This window comes from Nuphar pumila, chromosome 5 (genome assembly GCF_984573655.1).
Source record: "Nuphar pumila chromosome 5, dmNupPumi1.hap1.1, whole genome shotgun sequence".
Taxonomy (NCBI): Eukaryota; Viridiplantae; Streptophyta; class Magnoliopsida; order Nymphaeales; family Nymphaeaceae; genus Nuphar; species Nuphar pumila.
The window spans coordinates 51532010-51558321 of record NC_143253.1 but is presented as its reverse complement, the minus strand read 5'-3'; the positions used below and the strand labels follow the sequence as shown (position 1 = coordinate 51558321).

Sequence of the window (26312 nt, the reverse complement as noted above, 5' to 3'; positions counted from 1 at the left end):
ACTCACAAAAGAACAGCACACAACATACAGGTAGTCCAAAAAACCTAATACTAATGTCGATTAACAAGTTGATTTAGACTGTTGATGGTTCATAAAAAATCCAAGAATGTTGAAAACTTTTAAATTACACGATATGATATCTGTTCTACAACTACCAAAGGCCCACAATGGGCACTAAAAAAAAAACACCCAGCTGTAGACCTTTTTCTGCCACATTACATTGAAACCAAGATTCTCACAAAAATAAACCCTAACAAAGCCATCCAGAGTCTCTGATGGAAGAAAATTCTGTGACTAGAATTATCACTGACGCCAACCAGAAATCGACAGTCACCGATCGAAGGATCAAGAAATGTAATCAGACCATAGCCATCAAAATTGCAGCTTTGTGGATCCTGTTTTCTCAACTGATAGTAACTGTTAAATGCATATGACACATTACCAGCGATGCCGATCGTGTTGCATGAACCTCCATAAAAGAGAGTTGTGCAGTCAGCCTGACTGCACGCTAATTGCATGTGATCAGAAACAGTATCCAAGTCCCTAGATGGGTCTGCAATGCACCACCTCGAAGGTAAGTACTGCACATCCTTTGCGCCTCGTAAAAACCCGTTACCTAATCCAAGATTGAGCGGATACTTGGGCTGCCCGTCAAAAGAGAAAATTCCCCAATGCCTTTCAAAATTACCGGGTAAAATGCTCTTCTGCTCTTCATCAAGGAGACTGAACAGATAGATATCCATAGGTGGAACACCTGGTCTCAAAGGAGTTCCTTTGTTACTCAGAACATGATTAATCAGACCTTGATTGAAGGCTCTTGCAGCACTAAGGTTTGCACTGAAGGCCCCATCGGTGGGCCATCCCACCTCACCTACAATGATCTGCATTTGACCATAACCAATCTTGTTAAGAGCTGCAACCAAGGTGTCAAAATTTCCATCGAATGCATTGTAGTAAATATTTTGGCCATCTACAAGGGGATGATCAGTCCCCTCAAAAAATGCATACTCCTGTGGGAAGTCAGAGCTGTCATAGAGACTCAAGAATGGATAGATGTTGACTACAAAAGGAGAGCCAGTTGAGCTTAAAAAAGAAACAAGCTGAGTCATAATCTGGGTTAACTCAGGTCGGAAGGATCCTTGTGTTGGAAATAAAGACTGATATGCATCTGAATTGCAGGGTACTACTGGTTTTATAAATCCTGCAAGGTTCGCCTTGGACAATGATTGCTGTATGTTTTGCATGGCAGGTAGGACAAGGGATTGATATTGGGTCCCGTAACTTGAGAGGAAGGGCTCATTGCCAACTGCAACATACCTGCATTTATCATAACATCAGATGCCCATGCACAAACTACAGAACCAAAACTACTAAAGCACGTCAAACATAAAAAGCTATAAGTATGATTTATCAAATCAATAACAGAACATTTAAAAGCTCAGTTTAAAGTTCATATACCAATTTTTTTTCCCAATCTAAATGTGGCTTTTTCTGAAGTAAATCTTCCAGGTGCCTTCTAATAAATAGAGAATGGCATAATCACTTCAGGATGAATTCCATGAGTAGTTGCGCCATCAGCAGTTAACGATATACCTAGCCATGTATCTTGTTCTGACCAGACTCCAACTGGTTTGAATTTAGTAGTCAGTCTTAACTTTGAGATGAATCCAGCTTGAAAACAGCCACCCTAAACAGTTAGCAAATTTGATTCAATCTCAACTCCAACTGGGGATAACCAAACTGATCAGAGCTGGATCATTTTGATAACATTACTATTTTGTTTCAAGATTCTTGTTAAGTTTTTATCTGACAACCATGTGTAGCATCTAGGACTCATCAAATCTGAAGAACTATCAGTCTTTCTCAATCATATTTCACAAAATAACTTGAGACAATTGCATGAATTTGAATATTACATATGGCACACCAAATACAAGGGGCTCTCAATTAAGTACATAGCTCGATCTCAAATCAGTAGCAGCAGATACTCTCAGACAGGACAAGAGGGGATTTAACAGCACTTATGTTGAACAGCCATATTACCTACATCCACTCTGCACAACATAGAAGCTGAACTGATTTGCATCTTTTTCAGGCATTGACTGGACTAAAAAGTCAAATTAAATATGCAAGTCCTACTTTGTTCCAAGACACTCCAGTGTCGTACTTCAGGCCAACATATGCAGCCTAAGGGCCCACAATTGCATGTGAAAGTTTTCTATATTTTGCATCAACCTAATTTTTCATTAAAACAGAAGCAAAATCTGTTTAGATCAGTGTCACCAATATCTCCGATATTTTGAAAATATCACCATATTATTGGTATTTCAAGGTCAACAGATATTTTCCTGATATTTTCAAAATATCATCAGAATAAAAAATATCTTGATATTTTCCCAAGATATTCCCAAGATTTCAAAAAAGCATCTTTTTTCATATATTTCAAGTATTTTTCTGTTTTTATATTTTAAAAGTTTTTCTGATTGTTTCTTTATATTTTTGTAAGAAAAATACTATAAAACCTATTATTTTTTGTCTTTTTTATTATTCACTATATTTTTCAATTTTTAAAGCCTTTGAGATTTTTCCGAGAAAAATCACTTTTTGAAAATATCTTCTGAAAAAAACACTCACCAAGAAATTACCTTGAATGATACAGGTGACTATGGTTTAGATGGATCCCTAAAGGAGTAAAACTTAGAGCATTCTAACTTGGATAAATTATGTCCCTTCTAATTTTGTAGAATCACATTTTTCTAGCAGACCATGACACAACCTTCATAGTTTTCAATATTTAGAGATTCAGATAGACTGGTTGAGGACACTTCTCAATGAACTAATACTGGATATAAGAGGCCCAAAGACTATCAAATCTGACAACTAAATTGTGATATGCCCTAGTCATCCGCTTCATATGACAATATCCAAACCGGATGATCAAAACCAACACTGTTTGGTGAAGAGCTTGTTTATGGAAGAGTGAGGGTCTTAGAAGAACCAAGTTTCTAAGCAGCCCCACTTAAAAGGGTACAAAAAGTCGGTTTGAAATCTTATAATTGCTACACAGGTGAGTTGAAGAAAAAATGACCTGTGTATGGGAGAGTTCTCAGGTCAACACTTTAGAAGGATTAGTAGTGCTTGGGTAGTGGGCTGGGAAACAAGTGGCTTGTTGCTCAGGTCAGCTCACTAAAAGCAAATTCAAGCTTGTAAAATAAGCTTGGAGAACCAAGCCATGAGCTACTCAAGAAGATTTACCGAGCTGAGCATAAACAAGGTGCTTGGCTTGGCTCACAGAAGCTTGTTGAAAGGATAATATGCATTTTAACTGTCATTTATGTCATATATAATGGCAGAGAACAGTTGGTTTGGGTGTCACTTGGAAAGAGGTGTCGGGTGTTAAGATTCTTGTTCTTATCAATGCGCTGTGATCAATAAAAAAAAACATTATATACTTTTTTAAGGCGAGCAGACCAAGCTTGATCTGGTGTCCAGCCTGAATGAGTCAAGCTTGAACAGGCCAAGCTCCAGTTTTCAGCCCTACCTGGTAGAAACTATATTCTGATCGATCTAACTGATGCTAAAGAAATGATGACCAAAAATCATGTAAGAATTAAAACCTTTAAAATAAAAAAACTAGATACTGATCGAGCTCAGTCCATGCTGCCCAGTGGAGATTTTTAGCAGCCATCACCTGTTGTCCCTAATATTCTCCAGTATAGACAATATCTGGAGGAATCAGATTGCATATACCCAAGATACTCGATAGTGTCAACATGCAACCAAATGGTATGAATTGGTTTTGCTGAGCCAGCCAATCAATAGCGTCAAACTTTTGAAGCACCACCGCTCAAAAAAATGAATGATTCATGAGATACATATGATGAAAATTCTAGAAAATGGGGAGAATAAAAGTGAGAGAAAATCCTCATTTTTCAAAGTATGGGAAGATTTAGGCTTGCATATGTACAAAACATGCAGAAAGGTAAATGTGAAAAAAAACGAAAAGTGCAAAATAAGGGATTGTTTGGGAGGTGGCATCAAGAGGGAATTGAGGGAAATGACTTGAAGGGAATCTAAAGGCCTATTTAGGAAGTAAAAATAGGAGAGGAACTGAAGGGAATCAAAGAACTTTTAGGTAATTAAGGTCACCAACTCAGGTCATGTTGTTTGGGACAAACAAATTGGTGGAAACATGAAAATAGGAAGGGGATCCACATCAGTCAATTCGTCCAAATCCTTGCTTTGGATTTCTTTACAGAGGAAATAATTGCCAAATACTTCTTCAAGAAGGATTCTGGTCCCTCTTGAAACCACCAACAAGGTGCTTCCAGGCAAGATAATTTCTCCAAGTTCTTTCCATTTACAGCTCTGGGATTTCCTCCCCATCATTTTCATGAATTCCTCACAAATACCACATCCTAGACAGACTCTAGGAAAAATACATATGGAAATCGAAAGGAATCCTCTTTGGCTGTACCTTACTAGAGCTTCCAGGAGGAATCAAAATCCTTCCTAGAAATGGATTTAACAAGTATATCCTCAATAAAGAGCTCCAAAATGAGGATTTTGGATAGAATTGGCCGTTGTTGCTTTCCTTCCTATTTCATAATTCCACTAATTCTTATATCCTGAGCACTTAGTGTAGGAAATTGAAACATTGGTTTTGCATAACTATTTTGAATTCCTGTGGTTCCTCACCAATTCCTACTTCCCAAAGGTATAAATAGTTAGATGTACAGGCCTACCTTTTATTTAGCTGGGAAGGAAATATTGAAAAATGGAAGAGAGAATATATATATATATATATATATATATATCATGGGGCTCAATATGAGAAGAAATATCAGGTTCCCTTTGATTGACTTTACCACTTGTACAAGGACAAGATCATGGTTGCCAAACTAGGAAGCAGAAGCAGGAAACGATACGGGAAGCGGAAGCGATAAGCGATGCATTTTAAAATGTATAGGAAGCGAGAAGCGAAGAATAAAAAAAAGCAATATAAAAATTGAATGGGAATCAAAATGGAATACAAATAAAAATTAAAATAAAAGTAACTATTCTTAAATTTCATGATTTCTTAGTGTAAGAATTAAATTGTTAACAAAATCTAAAATGATGACTGCCAATTTAGAGAAAGCACATGAAAGTGAGTTAAAAGCGTGAAAAGAAGCACATAAAAAACATAAAAAGTATAGTGAGAGAACATACAAGAAGAATATGTGAAGTGTATGGAAAACATAGGAGAAACGTGGGAGAATCGAGATTCTCATCAAGTTTCAGAAGCAAGGAGTATCACACTTCTGAAGCGAGTTTCTAGGAAGTGGGTTTCCCACCTATTTAAGAAGCTTCCGGTAATTCTAGACAAGATGCTTATTAAAAGAATTTAGAGAAGGAAGATGAACGATCTAAAACTTTCTTAAGCTTGTATTTTTTACTATAAGCTTTAATCATGTTATATTGAGGATTGTTCGTATTATCCTATTAGATTAGTAACCATAGTCACCTATATCATTCAAGGTCATTTCTCGGCGAGGGTTTTTCTCAGAGATATTTTCAAAAAGTGAAATATCAAGAAAATTTAGGAAGCTTTAAAAATTAAAAATATATATAGTGAATAATAAAAAAGACAAGAATAGCAGGTTTTGTAGCGTTTTTCTTACAAAAATATAAAGAAACAACTAGAAAAGCTTTTAAAATATAAAAGAAATACAAAAAGAAAAAATATGTTTTTGAATATCTCAGGAATATATCAAGAAAATCTCGGGAAAATGTCAGGAATATCTCGGAAAAATATCGGCTGACCTTGAAATACCAAAAATATCGTGATATTTTCAAAATATCGGCGGTATTGGTGACACTGATAGGAACATGAAACCAATATAGTGGAAGCAAATTGCGACAATATTACTGGGCACTTTACTTGGTTGCATACTGCCCCTTATATCCAGCAGAACCTAGCAGGATTGGGTCGCTATACTTCAAGTCGGCCTACCCACTTATACCAGTATCTAGTAGTACCTAAAAACTGATGGTTCTAGCCATATGAAGTGTCTATAAATTGAAGTCATTTCTGTTAGTTGATACAACAACAACAACAACTATGCCTTCATCCCAAAACGATTGGGGTCGGCGATATGAACCAACAAAGAAAATCATTCTGGGTCTTCCACATGAATCCTTCTCCTCCATTCATTTCTATCCAATGCCATGTCCTCGGTGAGGTTCAAAGCATTCATATCCTTTCCTATCACCTCCATCCATGTCTTCCTAGGCCTACCCCGACCTCTTTTAACTAATATATTTTCCCATTTCTCCATCCTTCTAACTGGAGCATCATTAGGCCTTCGTCGAATATGTCCAAACCATCGTAAATGATTCTCTCTCATCTTATTTTCAATGGGTGCAACGCCTACCTTCTTACGTATCTCCTCGTTATGAATCTTATCTTTTTTTGTATTTCCACACATCCATCTCAGCATACGCATCTCAGCTACACTCATTTTTTGAATATGATGTCTCTTGGCAGCCCAACATTTTGTATTATATAGTAAAGCGGGCCTAATAGTCATCCTATAAAACTTTCCCTTCAACCGCAATGGCATTCTACGATCGCACAACACTCCAGTTGCACTCTTCCATTTCATCCACCCAACCTTTATCCTATGATTTACATCTCCATCAATTTCTCCATACTTTTGAATGATAGATCCCAAATATTTGAAAGAATCATCCACCGGTATTTCTTGCTCACCAAGCTTCACTACACTCTCATCACTACTTCGTTGCTTACTAAATCAACATTCCATGTATTCTGTCTTACTCTTACTCAACTTAAAACCTCTTGCTTCCAATGTCTGTCTCCATAATTCTAACTTAGCATTAACCCCAGCTCTAGACTCATCAATCAAAACAATATCATCAGCAAACAACATACACCAAGACACATTTTCTTGAATTGATCTCGTAAGCTCATCCATCACTATAGCAAATAGGAAAGGGCTTAAAGCAGATCCTTGATGTAACCCAACCGTTATAGGAAAATTGATTGTCACCCCTCCACAAGTGCGGACATTGGTTACTACTCCTTCATACATATCTTTAATTATACTAATGTACTTAAGAGAAACACATTTCTTCATCATTGTCCACCAGAGAACGTCCCTAGGTACTCTATCGTAAGCCTTCTCCAAATCAATAAAAACCATATGCAAATCTTTGTTCCTCTCTCTATTTCTCTCAATAAGTTGTCTAAGAAGATGTATAGCTTCTATAGTTGATCTTCCAGGCATAAAACCAAATTGATTCTCCGATATCATGACAACCTTCCTCAACCTAGACTCAATCACCCTCTCCCAAAGTTTCATAGTATGACTCATGAGTTTTATACCACGATAGTTTGTGCAATCTTGTATATCACCCTTATTCTTATATAGAGGCACCAAAGTACTTTTCCTTCATTCATTAGGTATCTTATTTGTCCGCCAAATCTTGTTAAAAAGAATTGTCAACCATTCTAAACCTTTCTCTCCCAAGCATTTCCAAGCCTCGATAGGTATACCATCTGGGCCAACTGCTCTTCTTGATTTCATTTTCTTCAAAGTCTCTTCAATTTCTTTCTTTTGAATCTTGCGCATGAAGTCACGATTCATCTCATGAAAAGGAATGGAAAAGTCTCCAAGATCCTGAGCATGACTTTCATTAAATAGCTTATCAAAATAATCTTTCCATCTCTCCTTAATCTCCTCATCTTTGACTAAAACCCTTTGCGTTTCATCTTTGATACATCTAACCATACCCAGATCCCTCGATTTCCTATCTCTCATCTTTGCAAGCCTATAAATATCCTTCTCGCCCTCTTTGGTATCCAATTTGTCATAAACCTCCTTATATACCTTATCCCTCGCGTTCCGAACTACTTTTTTAGCTTCCTTCTTTGCTATCATATACTTCTCCAAATTCTCATTATCACGACTTTTACTTAGATTTCTATAACACTCTCTTTTAACCTTAATAGCTGATTTGACATCCTCGTTCCACCACGATGTATCCTTACCTAGCGGTGCACCGCCTTTAGACTCACCCAATACCTCTTTAGCCACCTTTCTCATGCCACCCGCTATCTTATTCCACATAGATTCTGAATCCTCCTCGAGACACCAATCAACTTCCTTAACTACCTGCTCTACAAACATTCCTTGTTTAGTTCCTTTCAGTGCCCACCACTTAATTCTAGGATCTATTCTATGCCTATCCCTTTTGCGGCATTGTCTAATTCTAAGATCTAAAATTAAGACTCTATGTTGTGTAGCTACACTTTCTCCCGGTATAACCTTACAATCGATGCAACAACCCATATCTCTCTTTCTAAGTAGGAAAAAATCTATCTGACTCGTATTAACCCCACTTTTAAATGTTACTAGGTGAGACTCCCTCTTCTTAAACCAAGTGTTTGCTAAGATCATATCATAGGACAAACCAAAATCTAAAATCCTTTCTCCACTTTCGTTTCTTTCTCCTATACCATAGCCTCCATGGATACTCTCAAATCCATCCCTACTAACGCCTACATGCCCATTAAGGTCACCGCCGATGAAAAGCCTTTCTCCATAAGATATCTCTTGTACTACTCCATCTAGATCTTCCCAAAATTGACGCTTAATGGAATCATCTAAACCTACTTGAGGTGCATAAACACTAATAATATTAATAATATCCGTACCTAATACTAATTTAATAAGTAAAATCCTATCACCCTTCCTACGGACCTCAACTACATTATCTATAAACTCACGACTAATAACAATCCCTACTCCATTCCTATTCCTATTTATTCCTGTATACCAAATCTTATATCCCCAAGGTTCTATCACTTTTGCATTTCTGTTAGTTGATGCCACTAAAAAAAATTTAATAAATTTTTTATAGAAACCAAAAGACAACCGGTAAACTTATGGTTGGTGTACTCACAAAGGACCTTTCAGGTAAACAGTATGGGTATACAAGATGGCGTGGTGGGTACGTATTCATCAAAAAGGTGGTGAAGTAAGCAGAAATCACAAACTTGCAATTGGTGCTGAATATAGGAGGGAAATTATCATTATCACAACAATGCTGCCAATGTTGATAATAAGGGGTTGTTTGGGAGCTAGTTCGTTTGAGGTGGGAATTAAGGAACAGGGTTAGGAACGGAGTTACCAGAAGTTTTTTAGATAGCTGGGAAGCCCACTTCTCGGAAACTGGCTTCGGAAGTGCGATACTTCTCGCTTCCGAAACTTGATAAGAATCTCAATTTTTCACACGCTTCTCCTATGCTTTCTACACACTTCATCTATTCTTATTATATATTCTCACTCTACTTTTCATATTTTTATGTGTTTCCTCTCTACCTTCTCACTCATTTCTATGTACTTTATTTAATTGGCAGTCATCATTTTTAGATTTTGTTAAAAATTTAATTCTTTCACTAAAAAATCATGAAATTTAAGAAGTCAAATTTATTTTAGTTTTTATTTGTGTTCAATTTTGATTCTCATTTAATTCTTATATTGCTTTTTTTTTATTCCTCACTTCCCGATTCCTATACATTTTAAAATGAATCACTTCTCGCTTCGGCTTCCTGTGTCGTTTCCCGTTTCCACTTTCTAGTCCGGCAACCTTGGTTAGGAGTCGAGTCAAATTACTCTAGCAATGGCTGTGTAATGAGATATTGCGGAAATATAAAGAGTGCTTATAAGCACTTACAACAATGAATAAAAGAGACAATATCACAAGTCCACTAAGGGACAATGCAAGCACAAGCCTTTAAGAAGGAAACAATATAAAAAGCCTCTTATTGAAAAGAAAGAGAGCTCTCAAGAATGAAAATATACAAGGGGTTCACCCCTATTTATACAAGAGGGAGAGGAGAGAAAAGGAGGGCCAAGGGCCTCAAAAGGAGAGCCCAAAAGGGGGCTCCCATGGAGTCGTTGGGAGCCCCCAACGGTCACATTTGTGACCGTTGTGGTCTCCAACGACTCTATGGTTGGAGCCCCTTTTGGTTCTTAAAAAATACAAAAAATAAAAATAAAAAAAGAAATTACATTTTAACAAAAATTAAAAATAGTTGTTTTCTAAAACAACTATGTGAAATTACAAAAATACCCCTATCGGGTATTGATGTATATATATATATATATATATATATATATATATATATATATATATATATATATATATGAAGTACATTTTAACACCCCCCCTCAAACTTTACGAGGAAATGACGGAAAGTTTGCCAAGAAGAAACATGAAGCGGGGAGCCGAAAGAGCTTTACTAAAGAAGTTCGCCAACTAATATTCTGAAGTGACATACGGTAGAACGATTGTTCCTCGTAAGTATTCGTCACGAACATAGTGACAATCCATTTCGATATGTTTGGTACGCTCATGGAATGTATGATTGCTTGCAATATAGATGGCACTCTTGTTGTCGCAACATAATTTTGAAGCTTCGGTAATATCAACCCCCATGTCTTTAAGCAGACTGCAAGGCCACACAAGTTCCATTGTCGTGGTTGTCATAGCCCGATACTCAGCTTCAGTAGATGATAGTGAAACTTTCTGCTGCTTCTTGCATCGCCAGGCAATCAAAGAGTCCCCTAAAAAGACACAAAAACTATTAGTTGAGACTCGATCATTAGGATTACCTCTCTAATCTGCATCACTATAAGCAAGAAGATTCAAGAAAGAAGAGTATGATAGAAATAGCCCTTTATTGATGGTGTTCCGAATGTAACGAATGATCCGGAGAACATCACTCATATGCACAGTTGTAGGAGCATGCTGAAATTGACTAACTGAATGAACCGCATTGGTGATATCCGGTCTGGTGATGGTTAAATAGGTGAGAGAACCAATGAGTTGTCTGTAGGGTGTGGGATCTTCCAGAAGAACCCCATCCTCCAACCGTAATTTGGCATTAATAACCTCGGGAGTCTCTACTTTTTTGTCATCAGAAATCCTAGACTTAGAATATATATCTGCAGCAAGCTTCATCTGTGACAAAATATATCCTCGAGAAGAGTATGCAACTTCAATTCCAAGAAAGTATCTAAGAAAACCTAAATCAGACATATCAAAATTATTTGTTAACATATTTTTAACATCAATAATACTATTTTGATCATTCCCAGTGATAATCATATCATCAACATAAAGTAACAATATTGCGATACTAGTACCTGCATTTTTAACAAAAAGAGCAGTGTCAATATAACAAGAGTGAAATCCTAATTTTATCATGATATCACTGAAACGATCATACCAAGCCTTAGGGGCTTGTTTAAGGCCATACAATGCTTTTAAAAACCGAAGTGTTTGACCTTGCTTAATATTAATTCTGAGTGGTGGATCCATGTAAACTTCTTCACTTAAACTTTCATTTAAAAAGACATTTTTTACATCAAGTTGATAAATATGTCATTTTTTGGTTGATGCGACAGCTATTAAAGTCCTGACACTGGTCATTGGAGCTACGGGAGCGAATGTTTCTTCATAATCAATGTCATATTCTTGTGAGTATCCCTTAGCGACTAACCTAGCTTTATATCGTTCCAAAGAGCCATCGCTTTTAGTTTTGACTTTGAAGACCCAGCGATACCCAATAGGTTTTTTGTGTGGGGGTAGATTAACTATTTCCCAAGTATTAGCCTTTTTTAATGCATTTAGTTCAATTTGCATTGCTTCAACCCAATGTGGTATAGATTTAGCTTGATTATAGTGAGAAGATTCAAAATAAGAATATAGGGTTATTAAACATGCCTGATAGTTGGGTGTTAAGGAATCATAGGATACAAACCTATTTGGGGGTATTGATATTCTAGAAGAATGTCTAACTTGTGGTTCCTCAGTAGACTCAGAAATTTGAGAGTATTTTTCGAGGGCACTAATAGGGTTTTCTTGATTTCTTCTTGAGTAAACATTCATATTTGTATTATTATCATTTGAGGGTATTATATCAAGATGAGACGCCTCACATGTATCTTCTATGTTTTCAAGGAAATCTTCTTGTATGTCATCAATAAGATCATATAAAAATATGTAATCAATTTCATTTTTTTCTTTTATTTTATCAAAACCATTCTCTTCTTCTAGAAATGTTACATCTTTTGAAACATATAGTTTATCATTCTTAAAATCATAACATCTATACCCTCTTTTATTTTCACCATATCCTAGAAAAACACATTCAATTGCTTTTGGAGACAACTTATCTCTTTTATGTAATAGGACAAAGCATTTGAAACCAAAAATACGAAGACGATTAAAATCGGGTGAAAGTTTAAAGAGTTTTCATAGGGAGAAGCATTTTTTAATTTAGAAGAAGGCATTCTATTGATTAGATAAGTTGCGGTTAGAACGGCTTCAGCCCAAAAACTTCTTTGGAATATTTCTAGAAACAAGTAATTTTCTAGCGGTTTCTACAATGTGCCTATGTTTCCTTTCCGCTAGGCCATTTTGTTGAGGGGTCTTAGGACATGATTTTTTATGACAAATTTCATTTTGGGTTAAATAGTTTTGAAATTCGTGAGATAAATATTCACCACCGAAATCGGTTCTCAAAATAGATATGTTATTTTGGAATTGATTTTGAATTTTTCTATGAAAATCTTTAAAGAAGGTAAATACTTCTGACTTATGACTAAGAAAATAAATCCAAACATACCGAGTAAAGTCATCAATAAAAGTAACATAATAAGAATAACCCCATTTAGACATAACCGGAGAAGGCCCCCAAATATCTGAATGCACCAATTCAAAAGGTCTTGATGAAAGAAAAGTTCTCGTTGGAAATGGAATAGACTTCATTTTTCCAAAAATACAATCTTTACAACTAATTTCTTTTTCCTTACAAAATTTGTTTCCAAAGGGAAAAAGATACATTTTGGAATAACTTGGATGACCAAGTCTTTTATGCCAAGTTTCCATATTTTTTTCTTGGACATAAGAACAAAAATAATTTGTAGGGAGATCGAGATGGTCCATATAATATAGGTCTCCCTTTCTATGGTCTTGCCCAATCCGCTTCCAGGACCGGAGATCCTGCACAAAGCAACCATTAGATGAGAAAGATATTTCACATCCATGGTCGGCAATTTGGGAGACCGAAAAAAGGTTTAAATTTAGTTTGGGAACAACTCTCACTTTTGGAACACAGAAATTTTGAGAATCTTTAAAAGAGCCAATACTTGAAATTTTTAAAAAAGTTCCATCGGCCGTAGAGACACAAAAATCCTTTGAATTGGTGCAAACATCAATAAGTGCATTTTCATGGAGGGTCATATGAAAAGAGGCTCCAGAGTCAAGGATCCAAGAATAGGTACCGGGTGATGATGTAGAAGCAATAGCCGCACTCGATGTGGAGGAATAAACTTTTAGAATTTGTTGGAGAGCCATAGATATTTGCCCAAGAGTCTCTTTGAGGTCATTATTCTTGCCTTCATCTTCTTTGGTGGTAGTTTCTTCAAGAGAGGTCACCTTAGGCTTGAAAGTTCCATTAAGCTTTGGGCAAGCGGGTTTGATGTGACCCGACTTATAGCAATGATGACAAACAATCATTTTTCTTCCTCCATTATAGTTTCCTTGTTTCCCAAAATGAGGAGGTTTATAGGTTCTTATATTGTTATCGGGTTTTGATACGGCAAGCACTTCATCAACATGTTTACTCATGCCAAGCCTTGTCTCCTCTTGAGTGATTTCGGCAATGGCATCCTCAATAGGAGGAAAAATAGATCTATGGAGAAGTGAGGATCTCACTTGCTCAAATTCGGGACGTAGCCCAAAAAGAAATTGAAACAATCGTTCGTGTTCTATTTGTTTTGTCTTAATTCAATATCTTCCATAAAAACCCATTTTGGCTCTAAAAGAGCCAATTCATCCCATAGCGGGTTTAGGGCACTATAATAGTCTTGAATGCTAGAATCACCTTGTTTGGTAGTTTTAATCTTCTCTTGCAAAAAATATGCTCTTGCAAGATCCTTTTGGGTATACATACCCTTCATAAAGGACCAAGCCTCATTGGCTTGACGAAATTTAGCTATATTAGCACATACCTTAAGCTCAACATTGTTCATAAACCACGCAAGGATTTTTGCGTGATTGCTTTCTCAATCTTCCACTTCCTTTTTATGATTTTCAATGGCCTTGAGGCGAGCATCTCCTTCAAGAGCCTTTTCTTGACCTCCTTCGTTCTTCGTGAGCATAAGCTTAGGTTCCGAAATGGTACCCATGACAAAACCCCAAAGTTTCTTTCCTGTGAGGTTGTTTTCCATTGCCGATGCCCACATCATGTAATTCTTTCCATTGAGCTTGAAGAATAGGTCGATCTTTGCCTCCATGATGTTTCCAAGAAGTGAGAAGAGATACACAAAATATGAAATACACGAACCACACTTTTCCTTCAAGAATCGAGTGGCTCTTGTTAAAATATGTTGATCCTTAAAAGTACATATATATATTTATATATATATATATATGTATACATATCTCTATTTATATATATATATAAATATATATATTTTATCTTCCTAAAATACCCTCAAGGGTATTCTTGTAAATTAGCATTTTACGCATATTCCAATTGGAATATGCATTGTAATTTTTGTTTTATTTTTATTTTTTGTTTTTTATATTTTTGGATTTCGTACCACATTGGGGGCCTCCCAAAAGTGACGTTGGGAGCCCCCAACGGTCACAAATGTGACCGTTGGGGGCTCTCCAACGTCCCCTTTGGGAGCCCCCAAGGTGGTCCCTTTTCATGCTTATAAATAGGGGATTTCCCCTTTGTATTTTGTATTCTAGTGGGAGCTTATGCTCCATTGTAACGGGGTTTTCACCCCTTCTCCATTATTCTTCAATGATACGTAACTTATGACTTTAAGTCATATTTTTCCCTTTTTTATGGGTTTTATGTACTGGCACATTATGTGCGTGTGTTGTTTCCCTTTAATGGGTATATTTGCACTTTACGTGCATAAGTATGGGTTCATTATTGAACCCAAGGTATTCCAAGTCACTTTCTAACAGCTCTGATACCATGTAATGAGATATTGCGAAAATATAAAGAGTGCTTATAAGCACTTACAACAATGAATAAAAGAGACAATATCACAAGTCCACTAAGGGACAATGCAAGCACAAGCCTTTAAGAAGGTAACAATATAAAAAGCCTCTTATTGAAAAGAGAGAGAGCTCTCAAGAATGAAAATATACAAGAGGTTCACCCCTATTTATACAAGAGGGAGAGGAGAGAAAAGGAGGGCTAAGGGCCTCAAAAGGAGAGCCCAAAAGAGGGCTCCCATGGAGTCGTTGGGAGCCCCCAACGGTCACATTTGTGACCGTTGGGGGCTCCAACGACTCTATGGTTGGAGCCCCTTTTGGTTCTTAAAAAATACAAAAAAGAAAAATAAAAAAAAAAAAAAAAGAAATTACATTTTAACAAAATTTAAAAATAGTTGTTTTCTAAAACAACTATGTGAAATTACAAAAATACCCCTATGGAGTATTGATGTAATATATATATATATATATGAAGTACATTTTAACAGGCTGTTCATGGAAAAGAATATGTGTAGGCATTAGAGGAAATTAGGAGATCATTGAGGCATTTACGCTTTGTACTTGCATACAAAAATGGAATTGGCACCTCCAGAGGTAGTATTTGTTATTTGACATTTCCAGGAATTGAAGGCTTTCAGTTTCCAACTCCATAAACTAGCTCAAATTCTCAGCTCCCAAACAGAGCCTACAGAGATGCAACAAATTTCCAACTCAAGAAAGCACCTGAAAAGTTCTAAACATGGCGCAGAACTCATGTATCTCACATAACAGTACGCCTCAATCGCTGGCATGACAATATTGCAAGCCACCAACATCTCAAATTTGTGAAAATAAAAGAGGGAAAATTTGGCATTTATTTCCATCAGTTGAAAAGAACATAAGAATTAAGAGTGGCACTATAACTTCAGCGAGAATACCAACATAATTAGGAAGACATCTCATCAGTTGAGAACCAATAAATTTACTGTTTTCCCAGTAAACATTCGAGTTTTAGCACTTGGAAACATTGATTTGTGACAATGTAACAAGTGGTGAGAGCTAAGTCACAGGGACTCGGCAAAGCAGGTGCCGCACCCTAGTCGACACGGGTGCGCGTGCGGGTGCGGCACCCGGTGCGGTCAACGCATCCAGGGTCATTTTCGTCTAATTTTTTAACGTAAAAAAAAAATTTTGATGCCCGATTAAAAGGGGTTGCAAAAAAGGATTAGGGCAAAAAAAATTTGCACTAATCCTCTCCTCTCCTCTCCCGTGCAGCTCCGCTCTCTCGCTCGCCTCCTCTCCTCTCGACGTCTTGCAGAGGAGCTCGATGCCACCTCCTCCTCTCCCTCGTCGTAGGTACCCTCTCGCTCTCTTGTTGGGTCGGCAGGGGAGGGGCCGAGTCTCCCTCCCTGCTCCCTCTCGCTCTCTTGTTGGGTCGGTAGGGGAGGGGCCAAGCCTCCTCCCTGCTTCCTCTGATTTCAAGGGAGGGGCCGAGCCCCTCCCTATTTTTGGCAGGGGAGGGGCCGAGTCCCCCACCCTGCTCCCTCTGATTTCAGGGGAGGGGTCGAGCCCCTCCCAAGAAACAATTTCTTATGGGGGGGCGCTGCCCCCCTACGACCCCCGGCCAGGGGCGGCCCCCCTTGGACCCCCGCCCGTTGAATGCACAACGGGACCAGTGCCGGGGGGGAGGGGAGCCCCCGAACCCCCAGTAAGGGCAGAAACTCTGAATCAGGCTCCACAACTCATCATTGGACTCGATATTATAAATCTTGATTGTCTGTATAATTGATTTTAATATAATTTTTTTTGTGTTTTCAGGACAAAAATGATAGATAAAGAGAAAGGACTTGCGTCATCTTCATCCCCATATGTGAATTTTGCATGTAGGGCCACTATGAGTACATGTAGATAAGCTTGCAAAAATTGGAGAAGGAGGTGGTGGAAACAAGAGATTTTGATGCAAGCTTTGTGAAAGAGATTTTGTTGGGTCTTATATAAAAGTGAAGACTCATTTGTTGAAGATACCAGGACATGGCATTTCAGGATGTAGAAAAGTTGATGAGGCAAATCGAAGACAATACAAGAAAATACAAGAAGAATATAAGAAGAGAAAGACAATGAGTGATTCTTGTGCAATTAGTGTACCATTTGAAAGCCACCAAGAAGATGCTGAAAAAAAAAAGTCAATGTAGGAGGTAGAGGAACGATACAAGCATCATTCAATACATATGGAAGAAAGGATGTTGATAGAAAAGTAGGGAGGTATTTTTGTGAAAGTATGTTCAACAAGATACTATGATCAAGACTTCAATATTCTTGATAAAGAATGTCACACATGCATAATAAGAACACTTAGAACACTTGTGCATAAAAGCACAAATTCACAAACTCTCACAAATGCACAAAAAGCATAAAAATAAATAATCAAACTTTATTAGGAACTTGGGCTTTGACCCAAAGCCATAAAAAAACAAGGGAATACCCCTTTTTATAGAGGAGTAGATGCCTTGGAGGGGCTCCACTTCTAGTCATTGGAGCCCCTCCAACGGTCACAAATGTGACCGTTGGAAGGGGCCCAACGACTAGATGGTGGGCCCCTCGAAGGTGTACACCACCTTTTACAAAAAAGAAAGAAGAGAAAAATAAAAGAAAAAGAAAAGAAATAAAAGAAAAGTAATTACAAACATATTCGAAAAATGAATGTATAAAAAGACTAAACTACCCCTACAACTAACAATAGAAAGATATATATTATATATATATAATAAGTAGATACATATACATATATGTATATGTATTACTTTATATATATAAAATATATATTGGGTTACGTGAGATTGATTACATAATTTAACACCCCCACCCCCTCTCAAACTTAAGGCACGATAACCGAGAGTTTTCCAAGGAGGAAGTTGAATCGCGGAGCACACAAAGCTTTAGTGAAGAAATCTTTCATTTGATACTCTGACATGACATATGGAAGGTCAATGACACCTTTTAAATACGCCTCACGAACATAGTGACAATCCATCTCTATGTGTTTAGTCTGCTCATGAAAGGTGAGATTTTTAGCAATATAAATTGCACTTTTGTTGTCACAGCATAGGTTGGTGGACCCTTCTATTGTAATCCTCATGTCTTCTAGCAACTGATGGATCTATACAATTTTTATGGTAGTAGTCGCCATGTCACGATATTTGACTTCAGTTGATTATAGAGACATTTTTTGTTGCTTCTTACATCTCCACGAAATCAGTGAGTCTCCTAAGAATACACAAAAATCAGTGGTGGAGTGACGGTTATTTGGGTCACCTCCCCAATCAGAGTTAGTATAAGCAATTAATTTTAAATCAGAAGAAGATGACAGAAAAACTCCCTTATTTAGAGTACCCTTTATGTATCTTACGACTCGCAAGATGACACTCATGTGGACTGATGTTGGTGCATGCTGAAACTGACTTGCAGTATGAACTGCATGAGAGATATCTGGTCTGGTAATACTCAGATACATCAACGATGCTACAAGTCGCCTGTAGGGAGTAGGATCTGAAAGAGGAACACCATCATCAGTCTTCATTTTAGCTCCTACTATAGCAGAAGTTTTGCAAATCTTTTCATCCGTAATACCTAACATGTCAATGATCTCAGAAGCAAGCTTAGTTTGAGATAAAAAATACCCTCTATGAGAGTATGTGATTTCAATACCCAAAAAATAAGTTAGAAAACCCAAATCAGACATTTCAAATTTATCTTTCAACATTGATTTTATGTTCTTAACTCCATTAGAGTCACTTCCAGTGATGAGCATGTCATCCACGTACAATAACAAGATCACAATCCCTGCATTAGATTTTCTAACAAACAAAACAGTGTCAGTAAAACAGGATGAAAAACCATTTTCTAACATTACAAAATTAAACCTGTCATACCAAGCCTTGGGAGCTTGTTTCAAACCATAAAGTATTTTCCGAAAGCGAAGCACTTTTCCTTTGGGGGTCTCCATTCCGGGTAGAGCATCCATATAAACTTCTTCATTCAGATCGTCATTTAGAAATGCATTTTTAACATCCATTTGATAGACGTTCTACTTGTTGATTGAGGCAACAATTATGAGACATCGGACAATGATCATACGAGCCACAGGAGCAAAGGTTTCCTCATAATCAATCCCATATTCTTGACTATACCCCTTTGCAACTAATCGAGCCTTATATCTCTCAAGGGATCTATCAAGCTTAGTTTTAACCTTAAAAATCCATCTACACCTTATTGTTTTCTTACCCTTAGGAAGGTCTTGAAATTTTCACGTCTTGGCTCTTTTCAGAGCTCCGAGTTCATTTTCCATCACAACTATCCATTCAAAACTTTTTCGTGCTTTCTCAAAGTTTCTAGATTCTACGTAAGAATGGATGACACTAAGGCAAACTCTATATTTGGGTGAAAAAGAGTCATACGATATAAACCCTGAGGGAGCTTTCCTATGTCTTTCGTAGGTTCTCCTCACTTTGAGGAACAGTTTGACTATCATCATATTTTTCAAGAGCACTTCTGAAGGTGTTTCTATCTCTATGGACATAGGTGATGGGATCTCTAGATGGTCCCTCATTGATATGTTGATGAGGGGAGGAAAGCAGATGAATGATTTCCTCAATTTCATTATCACTTGAGTCATTCTGATTTGACTCATCATCACTAGTATCATCATTTTTGGCTAATAGTTCAAATAAAAAAGAATAGTCAACATTCTCATTATGTGATTCTGGACTTTTAAAACCACTAAGATTTTTCAAAAAACTCACATTTCTGGAAACATACAATTTGTCATTTTTAATATCATAACATCGAAAACCCTTTCGGATTTCCGAATAACCAAGAAAGGCACAAGGAATGGCCTTTGGGGAAAGCTTATCATTTCTATCCGTAAGGACAAACATTTACATCTAAAAACCCTTAACCTGCTAGAATAAGGTTTTTTTTGTATAACTTTTCAAAGGGAGAAATTTTATTCAATTTTTTTTATGGAAGTCTATTTATAAGATAGACTAAAGTAAGGGGGGCCTCAACCCAGAGTTTCTTTGGGATGTTTTGCGAAATGAGCAAGGTTCTAGTTGTTTCAATAATATGCCTATGCTTTCGTTCGGCTAACACATTCTGTTGTGGGGTTTTCGGACAAAATTTTTGATAGAGAATACTATAACTTTCAAGATAACTCTTGAATTCATTTGAAAGGTATTCACCTCCAGAGACGGATCTAAGAATTTTTAAACTTCCATTGAATTGATTTAAAATCATCATATAAAATGTTTTAAACATTGAAAAAACTTCATGTTTATGCTTAAGAAAGTATATCCAACAAAACCTAGTGTAATCATCCACGAAAATTACATAATATGAGAATCCTCCTTTAGATATCACAGGAGCGGGACCCCATACATCAGAATGAACAATTTCAAAGGGTTTTGTTAAAAACATGGATCTTTGAGAAAAAAGTAGACTTTTCATCTTTCCAAGAATACATTCATTACATACAAAATCATCTTTGCAAAGATGTTTAATAAAAGACAAATAAGAGATTTTAACAATGTTGGGATGCCCCAGTCTCTTTTTCCATACTTGAATATCTTTATTTTGAATAACATTACAAAATTGATTCTTGAAAACTTGAAAAAAATCAACGTAGTAGAGGTCTCCTCTCCTAGAGCCTTCCCCAATCAATCTCCCGGACCGACGATCTTGAATCCAACATTTATCAGAAGAGAATTTTATATCGCAACCATGATCCGAGAGTTGAGAGACTGAAAGTAAGTTTAAATTTAGTTTTGGTATAAGACGAATTTTTGGAATAAAAAAATCTAGTTTTTCAAAATTTCTTATTCCTTTAATTTCAAGAGGTGTTCCATCCGCCGTTGAGACAAAAGATGGAAGAAAGTTTTTAGAAAATTCAGAAAGAGAACAAACACTTGGGGTCATATGAAAAGATGCATCAGAATTTAAAAGCCAAGATGTTTTACTGGGAGGTGAGGATGTAGACATAGCGGATCCGGAAATGCCTCCCTTGAGAAGAGGTTGTAAAGCTTCTACGATTTGTTGAAGAAAAAGAGACTCATTTGATGATGATGGCCGTTCCTCCGGTTGAGATGTCATAGCCATTGCAAGTAATTTCTTCCATTTTGGGCAAATAGGTTTAATGTGCCCCGATTCTTTACAAAAGTGGCATGTAAGCTTGTTATAGTCCCTCTTTGCTCCTTGACCACTTGAGTTTTGATTCTTGAATTAAGGAAGCTTGTAGGTCCTTAAGCTACTCCCCGGTCTTGAGACGGCATTAACACCTTCATTTTCTTCATTGTTGAAAGGTGTAGCTCGAACACTTGGATTGTTCTTGCTTATACCCATCCGAGTCTCTTTCCCACTAAGTTTAGTAATTACATCTTCAAGAAAGGGGAAAGTGAAGGCGGATAAAAGGGAAGACCGAATTTGTTCAAATTCGGGCCTAAGCTCATTCAAAAAATTGAAAAATCTATCTTCTTCCAATTGTTTATGGCGAAGCTCTATGGCTTCTCCACTCCACTTAGGTTCGAGCATAGCAAGCTCGTCCCAAATAGAAGAGAGCTCGGCAAAGTACTCTCTTATAGTCATCTCCCATTGTTGAAGCATTAGCACCCTTTTTTGGAGATAGTACTTATGGGACAAGTCCCTACAGGTGTACATCTTCTCAAGATATTCCCATGCTTGAGAAACCTTCTTGAACTTGATCATATTTGCATTAATTCTCATTTCTATGGATGAAAAAATCCAAGAGAGGATTTTAAAATTCTTCATTTCTCATTCTTCATGTTTTTTGTATATTCTTCAAGGGCCTTGGTTCTTTCATCACCTTCAATAATTTTTATCTCTCCTTTCTCTAGCAAGGTTATTTTGGGTTCCGGTTCCGCAATCGAGCCTTAGACATAACCACAAAGCTCTTTTCCTTTTATGTGAGCTTCCATATTTTCGGCCCAAAACATGATAGTTGGATCCATTAAGTTTGAAGCCAAGAGAAAAATGAGTCTTTTTCACCCATTAAAGAGGAGAGATGATGAAAAACAATACGTACCTCAAAGGCTTTTCAAGTCTTTCTTGACAAAGAAGGCTTATAAAATATTGCCCGAAGAAGATGATCCACTTTAAATTTCAATAGCTTGAAGGCACATTTTTTGAGGCACTCAAAAATGGAAAAATGCACGATCCTCCTTCAAACGAGGCTCTGATACCATATGAAAGTATCTTCAACGAGATACTATGATCAAGACTTCAATATTCTTGATAAAGAATGGCACACATGCATAATAAGAACACTTAGAACACTTGTGCATAAAAGCACAAATTCACAAACTCTCACAAATACACAAAAAGCATAAAAATAAATAATCAAACTTTATTAAGAACTTGGGATTTGACCCAAAGCCATGAAAAAACAAGGAGGGGAATACCCATTTTTATAGAGAAGTGGATGCCTTGAAGGGGCTCCACTTCTAGTCGTTGGAGCCCCTCCAACGGTCACAAATGTGACCATTGAAAGGGGCCCAACGACTAGATGGTGGCCCCCTCCAAGGTGTACACCACCTTTTACAAAAAAGAAAAAAGAAAGAAGAAAAAAATAAAAGAAAAAGAAAAGTAATTACAAACATATTCAAAAAATGAATATGTGTAAAAAGACTAAACTACCCCTACAGCTAACAATAGAAAAATATATATTTTATATATATAATAAGTAGATACATATACATATATATATATATATATATATAATATATGTATTACTTTATATATATAAAATATATATTGGGTTATATGAGATTGATTACATAATTTAACAATTTTTATACTAGTTCACTCCCATTTAATGCGACTAGAAATCCTTATTGGAAGGATTTAGTAACATCTTTGGCAAATTGTAATTTGAGTGACTACGTGTCTCAAAGCTCAGAAAAAATATAAACCACACTTCTTGCAGAAGAGAAGGCAAATGTGGAGAGGTTGCTGGAAATTAAAAAATATTCATGGGAGCAAAATGGAGTTTCTATTGTTTCTGATGGATGAACAAATATTCAAAGGCATCCACTGATCAATTTCATTGCGTGTTCGCTTAGAGGCCCAATATTCTTGAAAGCAATTGATGCATCTGGGGAATATAAAAATGCAGAGTATTTAAAGGGGTTGTTTATAGAAGTCATAAAAGAAGTGAGCGATCAGAAAGTGGTACAAATCATTACAGACAACGCTCTAGTTTGTAAAAGTGCAACGTTGAGTTTGGAGAGTGAGTACCCTCATATTTTTTGGATTCCCTGTGTAGCACACAACTTAAATCTGACCCTAAAGAGCATATGCAACCCCAAAGAAGAAGAAAATTCACAAGCATATGCTTTATGTTCATAGATTGAAGATTTAGAAAGAAATATCAAAAGCATTAGAAATTTTGTTGTTAACCACCATTGTGCAAATGCTATATTTAATAGGCATTCTGACATGAAATTGTTGAAGGTCGCTGAAACACGTTTTGCGTCTATCATTTTGATGATGAAGAGGATTAAAAAAGTGAAGAATGCTTTGGTTAACATGGTGACAGATGAAAATTAGACATTCTATCGTGTTGATGATGATATCAAGGCTCAAGAAATTAAGAAATTCATTCTTGATGATGAGTTTTGGGACAGAGTGATATACTTTCTTCAATTTACGCAACCTATTTGGGAAATGTTAAGAGAAGTTGATAAGGATGAGCCCATGCTTCACAGAGTTTATGAAACGTGGGATAATATGATTGAAAAAAATACAAGCTATAGTTTTCAAGCATGAAGAAAAAAATTCTGCATTGGATGATTCAGAATTTTTTGACCATATTCATTTAATTTTAGTCAGAAGATGAGATAAGAGCAACACTCCTTTGCATTACATGGTACATTCTCTTGATCCAAAATATTATGGAAATAAGTGGCGGGCAGGTGGTATTGGTCGTGTCCCTTCAAATTTAGACCCAGAGTTATCAAGACATAAAAATCAATGTATGATAAGACTTTTTCCAGAAGCATATCTTCTACATCAGTCACACAAGAGTTTGAAAAATTTTCATCTTCGAGATTATATGGACCGACATTATTCGCAAGAGAGAAGGATAATATAGATCTTATCACATGGTGGTCAACATTTGGATCAGAAGCACATCTTCTCCAACATCTTGCATTAAGATTGCTATCGCAACCTGTTAGTTCATCTTGTTGTGAAAGAAATTGGAACACATATTCTCAAATCCACAACATGAAGAGAAACAAACTCACCAGCAAGGGTTCAGAGGATTTAGTATATGTTTATTCAAATCTTTGATTGAACCAATGATGAATATAGGTACTAATTTGCTCTCTTACTTATTTGACTATTTCTTAGTTTTTCATTTAAATATACTTGTATTATATTTAACACTTTCAAATTGGGTTTGTAACGCAGACAAGAAACATCTAAATTTTAGGATGTAAACCCAGAAGACTGTAACTTCGAAAGATATCATGATTTCAACATGACAAACATGGATTTAGCTGAGCTCAGTATTCATTCTAATGATGCATTTGATGATGATGAAGAAAATTATTAAAATCTATTATTTTATTATCATATACATTGTAGGATATACTTTTGGTATGTAATTTAGTTCTTTTCTGTTTTACTTATTTGATTGATATTTAGGTTGATTTATGTAATTGTTTTACTTATTTGATTGATATTTAGGTTGATATATTGCATGCATGATGAATGATATTATGACAATATTAACTGTTAAAACTTCAAAATTATATATATATATATATATATATATATATATATATATATATATATATATATATTGTTTACATTTTTGCCCTGCCGCACCCTGCACCCAAGGTTTTTGAAAGTGCCGCACGCACCCATATAACATAGGGTGAGAGCTAATCTCACTTGCAGAAAACTCATCCTTTTGAGTATACCATCCTATCCATAATCCATTACTAAGAGATGCAAAATCAAGAGATACTGGAACTATCTTGTCCTTCCCGGAGCACCCTGTTATGTATACTCACACATTACAAAAAGGACTCCAGCCTTCCTATGTTAGAGAACTGGCAACATAAAAGAACATAAAACCAGATAGGCTTCCAATAAATACCATGATTAGTGCATCGATTGTTCAAACAAAAAAAGGAAAACAAGAAGCCGAAACACACAATAGATAGTTCAGAAACAGAGGGAACTAACCTGATATCAACACCACCCTTCACAGCATATCTTGAAACGTTCTGACTAACCCACAAATCTGCAGCAGCGGGAGAAGAACTCAAGACACCCAACATCTCATTGGGGATGCCCACCATCACCTCGATCCCACTGCCCACGAGGGCCTCGAGAACTCTCGGATCGGCTTCGAAGAGCTTCACCTTCCCGATCCTGTTGACCTTGAGGAGATCGAAAACAATGGAAGGAGGAAGCTTGTGAGAAGACAAAAGCCCCCAGTTGACACCAATGGCGCATTGGGACACCACCAAGCATTTGCTCACCAACAAGAAGAGAAAGAGCAAAGTTTGAGATCGATCCACTTTTCCTGCCATTCTTCCGATCACTTCAGATGGTTTTACCGACAACCATCTTAGCAATAACCATCTCTCTCTCTCTCTCTCTCTCTCTCTCTCTCTCTCTCTCTCACCACCCACCCACCTTACCACTGCTCATTATTATCAGAGTTGCAAGGAGACAACGATTAGCAGAGGAGTGAGGGTTATGGGGCCTCTTTCAGGGGATTGCTTAAGCAAGCCAATCTCAGTGATGCTCTCTCTCTCACCAACCACCCATCTTAGCAATGACCATCACTAGTAGAGTGACAACTATGGAGAGAGGAGTTGAGAATATGGGGTCTCCTTGAGGTGTGATGCTCTCTCTCTCTCTCACACACACACACATACACAGTTGCAATAATGGAGAGAGAAGCGAGGAAAATGGGGGCCTCTTTGAGGAGAGTGAGGCCGACACTTTATTCTCGAACTACCAAATTCGAAAAGAATATTTAATTAAAGGGAAAATTGTGCGCCTAGTGAGAACAAGATGACAGGGAGCCATTTATATTCTACGTTGGCAATTGCTATGCATGCTCTGCTTTATTACCCTTGAAATTTCATGCAAGTTTCACATTGCAGGCATGAAAATGGTGATAACCCACTTTGTTAATAACCTCGCCG

At 36.8% G+C, this 26312-nt stretch overlaps 1 pseudogene; it reads right to left on the bottom strand.

Annotated features, from left to right (window-relative positions):
• Positions 1-215: 215 nt before the first annotated feature.
• Positions 216-25688, bottom strand: LOC149837585 (glucan endo-1,3-beta-glucosidase 5 pseudogene; annotated as a pseudogene).
• Positions 25689-26312: the final 624 nt, after the last annotated feature.